The sequence below is a fragment of the Molossus molossus genome, unplaced genomic scaffold, assembly GCF_014108415.1.
Source record: "Molossus molossus isolate mMolMol1 unplaced genomic scaffold, mMolMol1.p scaffold_m16_p_17, whole genome shotgun sequence".
In the NCBI taxonomy this organism is placed as follows: domain Eukaryota; kingdom Metazoa; phylum Chordata; class Mammalia; order Chiroptera; family Molossidae; genus Molossus; species Molossus molossus.
The window spans coordinates 15814985-15824244 of record NW_023425352.1 but is presented as its reverse complement, the minus strand read 5'-3'; positions in this window follow the sequence as shown (position 1 = coordinate 15824244).

Genomic DNA, 9260 nt, shown 5'->3' with positions numbered 1-9260 from the left:
GCAGGGGCCTCAAGCAGGGAGAGCCAGGGAGTGGGCAGCTGGGTGCAGGCTGGAGTGATGTGCTAAGCCAAATCCCACTTGCTGACATTTGCGTTATTGCATTAAAGTCTTTCTCTGAAGGGTGAGTAAGTCCTCTAAATCAGGCCTGTGAGGATTACTCATAAGCCAGTGAGTCACTGGAGGGTAAACCAAGTGAAGCCCCGCAGCTGGGGATGGCTCTGTAACCCTCACTCCCTTAACAGCCTGCTCATTAATTACAGCTCCATTTTGGCCACGACCAACTTTACACTGGCTTCCAGTGCTGGACGGGGAATTAAAGTTGGTGTTTTCTAGTTTCTTCATCCCCAGGTTTTAAAGAAATACCTCTGTTGGCCTCCAGCAACATTTCAGGTAGAGATGTGTCTGGGAGAATAGAAATATTAGTTCCCCCCATTTGGTTTCCCTCTCAAGTCCACCCCTGCTCCTGAACTGGGCCTCATGGGCAAGCAATTGTATGAGCAGCCTCACACCCAGGCGCTGGCCAGAGCCCTGTGTACCCATGGGTCTTCTTTGTGTGAGGACTGGGGACAATGCCCCCCAGATCTCAATACCCTGACAGGCTGTATGTATCTCTCTGAGTTGGTTTATCTTCTGAATATCAGAAAGCTCATGACTGCTTTTTTCCCCTCCTTGTTCAGGCCACTAAGCAGCTCAGAACCAAAATTTTAGCCTACTTCTGGCAATTTTATATGACCTTATTCCTTAAGGTTATACCTTACACCTCACTTTTTAACTAAATACTCCTCCTGGTCCTTCATGTCTCAACTCAAACTTCACTTCTCCAGGGAAGGCCCCCCAGATGCCCAGACTAGGTTAGATGTTCTGGTTCTAGCTCTCATAGCTCCCTATCTATGTCTTTTCTTCATATTTCACCAAAGCTTAAAAATTATCCATTTATTTGTGATTATTGTATTCATGTCCATCTTCTCCAGACTCGAAAAACCAGGAAAGCAGAGATTACATTGAATTAAAGAGGGACCCATCACAAGGCCTGATTTATAGTAGGTGTTCATTAAGTATTGGTCACGTGATTGAATGACAAACTAGGAATAAAAGGCTGTTCAAACCAGAAGCTGCTGCCCATCTCTCCCAAAGCCCATGCTGTCCTCTGCACGTGAGAGTCCTTGACCCTATGCCATTTGCCAATTCCTCCCCAATCCTAGAGGAAACAGGTTGCCTAGATTTAATTACTGCTATCCTATTGGTCAGAGTTCATGTCACCACATCATCTCATTGGTCACTGGTTAGCCTATGAGTGGGCTTGGGTCAGATGTCCACCGTAGGACCATTCAGTTTTCTCTAAGTTCAGAAACCTTTCTAGCTCAGGTTCTCTGAACGGGGAAGGGTGGGGTGGGGGAGGCTATAGATGGAGCAGTTTCAGCTACAAGGGACGGAGATCCTGCTACACACTTGGCTAACTTGCCATGTAAAGTGTTCAATTAACGCCATCAGGCTGAGTGTTCCCCAAGAAGGCCCAGAAAGACTGATATATAGCCTGGGCACAATAAAACTCAACGCTACCATTCTTGTCGAACCTCCAGTGAGTACCCTCAGGTGATCAGTTATGGTACCTAAATTTAAAATCCTGATAATACTTATTTGGAGTAGGAAGTCAGATCCCTTCCTGTGCACAAACACACTCCATCCACTTACAAAGTTTACAGAAATCAAGAAGCCACTAGGTGGAAGCTTAAAATAGATCCTGGAAGCATCTGTACACTTCATTCTAGTCTTTTCCAACAGCCAGGAGAAAATGTGCTGCTCAAGAGGAGCAGATAGTGAAGCCTCCAAGACATATATCCCTGTGGTAGGAAGATGAAAAAAATTATGTCCAGCCTTCAAGGAAAAGAACAGTAGACTTAGAGTCAGGAAGCTTAGCTGCCAGACCCCAGGAATCTAACTGCGTAGGACCTTTAAAAAGATCTTCAAAAAAGTGTTTACTCTAGGCAGGCTATATGCTGGGTGCTTTGCATCTGTTTCCTCATTTAAAATCCACAAAATCCTGCAGGATGGATATTGTTAGCTTTGTTTACAGGTGAGAAAACAGAGTTTACACACTCACCCCAAGGTTGCACAGCTAGAGCCTATGAATGTCAAGGCCAAGATACCCAATTGCATTGGACCCTCAAGGCCACACTCTTTCCCTACACTACACTGTTTCCCAGAAAAGGAAATTCAAAAACTTCTAAGATTTATGTCTCCATGTCTCTATACCTAAAATGTGGTTATGAAATCTATCTATTTTTTAGAGCAGGGTTTCCAGTGATCTCACTGTCATAGTTCATTAACTTTTCTTTTTTTTTTTTTTTTTTTTTCCCCAAATCTTTATTGTTGGATGTAAAATGTATTACAGATGTTCCCCATTTTTCCCCCATTGACCCCCTCTTCCCCACTCCCGCCCCCCTCTCACCTTTTCCCACACTATTGTCTGTGTCCATTGGTTATGCATATAAGTTCTTTGGTTTATTTCTTCCCACCCCCCCAACCCCTTTCCCTTTGAGGTTTGTCAGTCTATGAGTTTGTGCTTCTTAATCCCTTCACCTTTTTCACCCATTCCCCCAACCCCCTTCCCAACTGGCAACCAATAAAATGTTCTCTGTATCTATGAGAATGTTTCTGTTCCTCCTGTTCATTTTGTTTGTAGATTCCATTATTGATAGATATGTATTCATTGCCATTTTGTTTGTTCATACATTCTATCTTTTTCTTCAAAAAGACCCTTGATCATTTCATATAATAACGGTTTGGTGGTGATGAACTCCTTTAACTTTTTCTTGTCTGGGAAAGTTTTTGTATGTCCATCGATTCTAAATGACAGCTTTGCAGGATAGAGTAATTTTGGTTGTAGGTTCTTGGTTTTCATCACTCTGAATATTTCTTGCCACTCCCTTCTGGCCTGCAAAGTTTCTTTTGAGAAATCAGCTGACAGCCTAATGGGTACTCCCTTGTAGGTAACTAGCTGCCTTTCTCTTGCTGCTTTTAATATTCTCTCTTTGTCTTGAACCTTTTGCATTTTGATGATGATATGTCTTGGTGTGGGCCTCTTGGGGTTCATCTTGTTTGGGACTCTCTGTGCTTCCTGGACTTGTATGTCTGTTTCCTTCACCAAGTTAGGAAAGTTTTCTGCCATTATTGTTTCAAACAGGTTTTCGATTTCTTGTTCTCTCTCTTCTCCTTCGGGCACCCCCAAGATGCGAATGTTGGCACGCTTGAAGTTATCCCAGAGGCTCCTTACTCTATCCTCATTTTTTTGGATTCTTTTTTCTTTTTGCTCTTCTGATTGGGGATTTTTTGCTTCCTTATAGTCCAAATCGATGGTTTGCTCCTTGGATCTACATACTCTATTATTGAAGCTGTGTAAATTATTCTTTATTTCAGTTAATGCCTCCTTTAATTCTAACTGTGTATCCATGATTTCTAACTGGTACTTTTTTATGCTCTTGATGCCCTCCCTAAGTTCACTGAGGTTCTCACTAAGTTCATTGAGCATCCTTATAAGCAGTATTTTGAACTCAGTATCTGTTAGGTTGCTTATCTCCCTTTCGTTTAGTTCTTTTATTGGGGTTTTGTTCTGTTCTTTCATTTGGGACCTGTTTCTTTGTATCCTCATTTTGGCTGCCTCCCTGTGTTTGTTTCTGTGTATTACTTAATGAGAGGTATGGGGCTCGCTGAGACCCGGTGCTGCTCGTTTGAAAGAATTTAGGAAAAACCTGAAGCAGGATCCAAGACAGGCCAATCCTATGGTTAGTGGCAACAGCTTGAAAGTTGTGTGGGGTGGGGCGGGGCCTCAGGGAGTCAGCAGGGTGGGGCTACGAGTGTGAGCCAGGTTGCTGGAGTCCCAGATATGGCTTCTGTCTGCCGCCCCCGGGAAGGGCTCACCAAAGGAACAAAGGCCTCTGACAGCACGTTTATCCCCGAGGAAGCCCCCTCTCCAGCTCTCGCTCCAATGCCAAACAGCTCAGTTCTTCCCTGTGTGTCTCTGGTGCCCCTCGAGCTGCCTCCCCTCCGAGCTTAGAGGGAGAGAGTCCGATAAGTCCGTGCACGGGCCCTTTAAGGAGCTGCCTGGGGCTCCAGCCGTTTCAGCTTCCCTGAGCCTCAGTTTCCGCTGGTTTTTCCAGCCAGAAGTTATGGGGACTTCTCTTCCTGGCACTGGAACCCTGAACGGGACACCTGGTGTGGGACGGGGACCCCTCAGTCCTCAGGAAGGACCTTCCCAGCCGCGGGATCCTCCTGATTTTTATCCACCACGCTTGGGTGTGGGACCAGCCCGTCTCACCGCTGCGCGCTCCGCCGCTGCGCGCTCCGCCGCTGCGCCGCCGCCCCCCCTCGCGCCGCCGCCCCTCCTACCCGTCTGGATGTAGCTTTTTTTTTTTTTTCTTAGTTCCGTAGTTGTACGACTTCCATTCAGCTTGATTTCAGGTGGTTTTGAATGATGGTTGTTCTGTAGTTTAGTTGTAACTTTGATGTGGTTGTGGGAGGACGCGATACCGCGTTTACCTACGCCACCATCTTGACCGGAAGTCCCCATTAACTTTTCAAAACCTTCTCTTCCAAGCTTATTATGTTTAGATTTGGGGGATGAATTTCAAGTGCAAGGTGGACAAACTAGTGTGTTTACAGATACTGAGCAATGAAGGAATTGAGACTATGTTATATGAAGAAGAATTGGGGAAGGAAGTGATGCTTGGCCTGGAGGGGAGAGCCAATGGTGTGTCTAACTGAAGTTGTACAGAGTAGTGTCTAGGAACTTGGGCTGGAGTTTCAAAACACTGAGTTTGAATTCTGCTCTACTACTTACTAGCAGTGTGGACATGGACAAATTACTTCATCTCTCTAAACCTCAAAGTTATTATCCATAAAAGGGGAATACTAATTGAATCTACCTTGTGGGTACAATTTTGAAAAGTAAACGTGATGAGAAATAATTGCCTAGCATGATGTTAAAGACATAATAAGTTCTCAGTGAATAGCGGTCAGGATTATGAATTACAATAATTGCAGCAGTGAACTACCCACTGGTGTTAGGGTTGGACAAGCAGAATGGGGTTTCTATCGGAAAGGCTGCAGTGGATGGGATTCAAGCCTCAGGGCCTTTGCACACACCTCTTCCTCAGCCTCATCCCTCTCCACCTGCTCATTTAGGGGCCTCCTTTGTACCTCACTCATGATTTCACTTCCTCAGGAAAGCCTTCTCAGATTTCAGGATTCTATATTAAATTTTCTCCTGGTACCTATACCTTCCCTTCAGAGCACTATCACAGTGAAAATTAATGATGCTCATAATTTTTCTTATTGATTGATTTTTGTTTTATTTTATTAAAAAAATTTTTTTTTCTTTATTGATTTTTTTTTAGAGAGAGAGGAAGGGAGGGGGAGAGAGAGATAGAAACATCTACGAGAGAGAATATCGATTGGTCACCTCCTGCATGCACCCCACTGGCGATGAGGCCCACAACCTGGGCATGTGCCCTGACTGGGAATCAAACCAGCAACCTCTTGGTGCATGGGTCGACACTCAACCACTGAGCCACACTGGGCTGGGCCTCATTGGATTTTTAAGTTTGCATTTCCATAATTACTAATGATGTGGAAAATTATTCATATACTTATTGGCCTTTCATATATCTTTTTGGTAAAGCAACTGTTGAAAATTTTCTTTAGATAAGCTGTTTGTCTTATTATTGAGTTTTAAGAGTTATCTATGTATTCCATTGATCTATATTTCTATCTTTATGCCAGTACCACACTATCTTGATTACTGTAGCTTTGTAGTACGTTTTGAAACCAGAAAGTGTGAGTCTTTCAATTGTTTATTCTTCTTATCCAAGATTATTTTGGCTTTTCTGGGTCAAATGTATTTTTCATATGACTTTTAGTATCAACTTGCTAATTTCTGCAAAGAAGGCAGCTGGGATTTTGATACAGCTTGTGTTTAATCTGTAGATCAATTTGGGGAGTATTGCCATCTTAACAATGTGTCTTCTGACCCATGAACATGGGATGTCTTTTCATTTATTTAGATATTTTTTTATTTCAACAATGTTTTATAATTTTCAGTGTATAAGCCTTGCATTTCTGTTGTTAAATGTATTCCTAAGTATTTTTTCATGCAATTGTAAATGGACCTATTTTCTTAATTTCATTACATGGATTGATTTTTTATCAAACCTTATATTTCTGAGATAAACCCCACTTACCGTGAATTGTAATCTTTCTTATATATTGCTAGGTTTGACTTGCTAATATTTTGTTATAAATCATTGGCCCATTGTGACAGCATGGATGGATCTGGAGATTATCATGCTAAGCAAAATAAGTCAGTCAGAAAAAGACAAATATCACATGATCTCACTTATATGTAGAATCTAATGAACAAAATAAATTGACAAACAAATAGGACCAGAGACACAGATACATGGAACAGACTGACAGATCTCAGAGGGAAGGGGGATGAAGGGGACTGGAAGAGATTAACCAAAGAACATATATGCATAGCCCACGGACACAGACAATAATGTGGCAAAGGCCTGGGGGTAGGGTGGGGGGGGCTGGATAGAGGGGGGCAAAATGGGAGTAATGGGGGACATCTATAATAGTGTCAACAATAAAAAAAAATATATATTATATATAGATAGTATCTATGTGTATGAGGGTTATGGTCTATAGTCTTTTTTTTTTTTCTTGCCATGTGTTTGTCTGGTTTTCATATCATGATAATGCTGTTCTCATAAAATGATTGGGGAAGAATTTCTTCCTCTTCCAATTTCTATAAGAGATTGTATAGAATTGGTATTATTTCTCCCTTAAATATTTTGCAGAACTTACCAGCAAAGTCTTTAGGGCCTGAGATTTTCTTTTTGTGAAGATTTTTAAATATAAATTTCATGTTTTTAGTAGAGATAGAACTATTCCAGTTATTTTTTCTTGAATGAGCTTTGTTAGTGTCTTTCAAATAACTTGTTAATTTCATCAAAGTTACTGAATTATGTAGCATAAAGTTGTTAATAGATGCATCCTTATTATCATTTTAAGGTCTCAAGATCTATGGTCGTATTCCCTCCCTAATTCCTGATATTAGTAGCAATTGTCATTTCTTGTTTTTTCCTTATCAGTCTGATTAGAAATTTATCAATTTTATTTATATTTTCAAAGGACTGGCTTTTGGTTTTATTGATTTTTCTGTACTATTTGTCTATTTTCTTCTTCATCGATTTCCACTCTTATCTTTGTTTTTCTATCCTCCTGTTTACTTGGGGTTCAATTCACTCTTTTTAAATAGTTTCTTAAGGTAAAAATCTGTCATTAATACAGGCATTTAAAGCAATGAATTTTCCTCTAAGCAGCCTACACATTTTGATGTGTTGTGTTTTCATTTTCATTCCATTCTAAATATGTTCCAATTTTCCTTGTAATTTCTTTTTGATCTGTTTGATTAATTTCCAAAATTTGGGGGATTTTTTATTTATCAACCTATTATTGATTTCTAGTTTAATTCTGTGGTAGACAGGGCACATACTTCGTGTGGTTTCAGTTCCTTAAATTTACTCAGACTGATTGTATGGCTCAAAATATGGTCTATCTTGGTGAATGTTTTATGTGCACTTGGAAAATGAAAGTGTATTCTGCTGCTTTGGAGTGTAGTGTTATGAAATGTCAGTTAGGTCAAGTTGATTGATGATGTTGTTCAGGTCTTCTATATCCTTACTGATTTTCTGTCTGCTCTTCTATCAATTACTGAGAAAGAAGTGTTGAAGGCTTCAACTAAAATTGGAATTTGCCTATCTTTCCTTTCAGTTCTATCAGTGTTTTCTTCATGTACTCTAAATTCTGTCAGGACATCAGTGTTTAGACCTGATGTTTCCTCTTGATGAATTGTCCCCTTCATCATTATGAAATGTCCTTCTTTGTCTCTGGTAGTATTCCTTGTTCTGTTGTCTATATTGCCTGATATTAATATTGCTACTCTAGCTTTCTGTTTGATTAGTGTTTGCATGGTATATATTTTTATGTTACTTTTAACCTATCAGTGTATTTATAGAATTTTTTTTTCTTTTTTAAAAAATATGTTTTTTATTGATTTTTTTAGAGAGAGAGGAAGGGAGGGAGAGATAGAAACAACGATGTGAGAGAAACATGGTTCGGCTGCCTCCTGCATGCCCCCCACTGGGGATTGAGCCTGCAACCCAGGCATGTGCCCTAACTGGAATCGAACTGGGACCTCTCAATCCATGGGACTGATGCTCAATCTACTGAGCCACACCTGCCGGGCTAGTTGTTTTCTGGTACACAGAATACAGTAGGGTCTTGCTTTTTTTAACCAATCTATCTCTGTCTTTTAAATTACCTGTAATATAATTATTAATATTGTTCAGGTTTTTTTTTGGTTTTTTTTTTAATCCTCACCTGAGGACATTTTTCCATTTTTTGTTCAGGTAGAGTGGGAGGGAGAGAGAGGAACAGAGAGAGAGAAACATCGATGTGAAGGGACACATCGAGTGGTTGCCACCCGCACAACCGACCAGGGCCGGGGAAAAACTGCAACCGAGGTACGTGCCCCTAGCGGGAACCGAACCCGGGTCTCTCAGGACCGCAGGCCGACGCTCTAACCACTGAGCCAAACCGGCCAGGGCAATATTGTTCAGTTTTAAATCTACTATTTTGCTATTTGGGTTTTATTTTCCCCTTCTGTTCTTTGTGCCTTTTCTCCTCTTCTCCTGACTTCTTTTGTATAAATTGAGTATTTCTTATAATTTCATATATTCTCCATTGTTGGCTTATTGGTTATAGTTATATTCTTGTTGTTAATGGTTGTGCTAAGGTTAAATATACATCTTTAACTTACCACTACCTGCAAATGGTATTATTGCAAGCTGCTTTGTGTATAGTAAAATAACTTTTTTTTTTTTTAATCCTCACCCAAGGACATTTTTCTACTTATCTTTGGATAGAGTGGAAGGGAGAGAAAGGGAGAGAGAGAACAACATTGACGTGAGAGGGACACATCTCCCACACGACCCCGACTAGAGCTAACCACCACTGAGGCATGTGCCCTTGACCAGAATTGAACCCGAGACTCATTGGTCCACATGCCAACACTCTAACTGCTGAGCCAAACCGGCCAGGGCATAAAAGAACTTTTAATAATATATTTATATGTCCCCCTTTCTAATCTTTGTTCTCTTGTAATGAATTTAGTTCTACATAAGTTATAAATCTTGTAA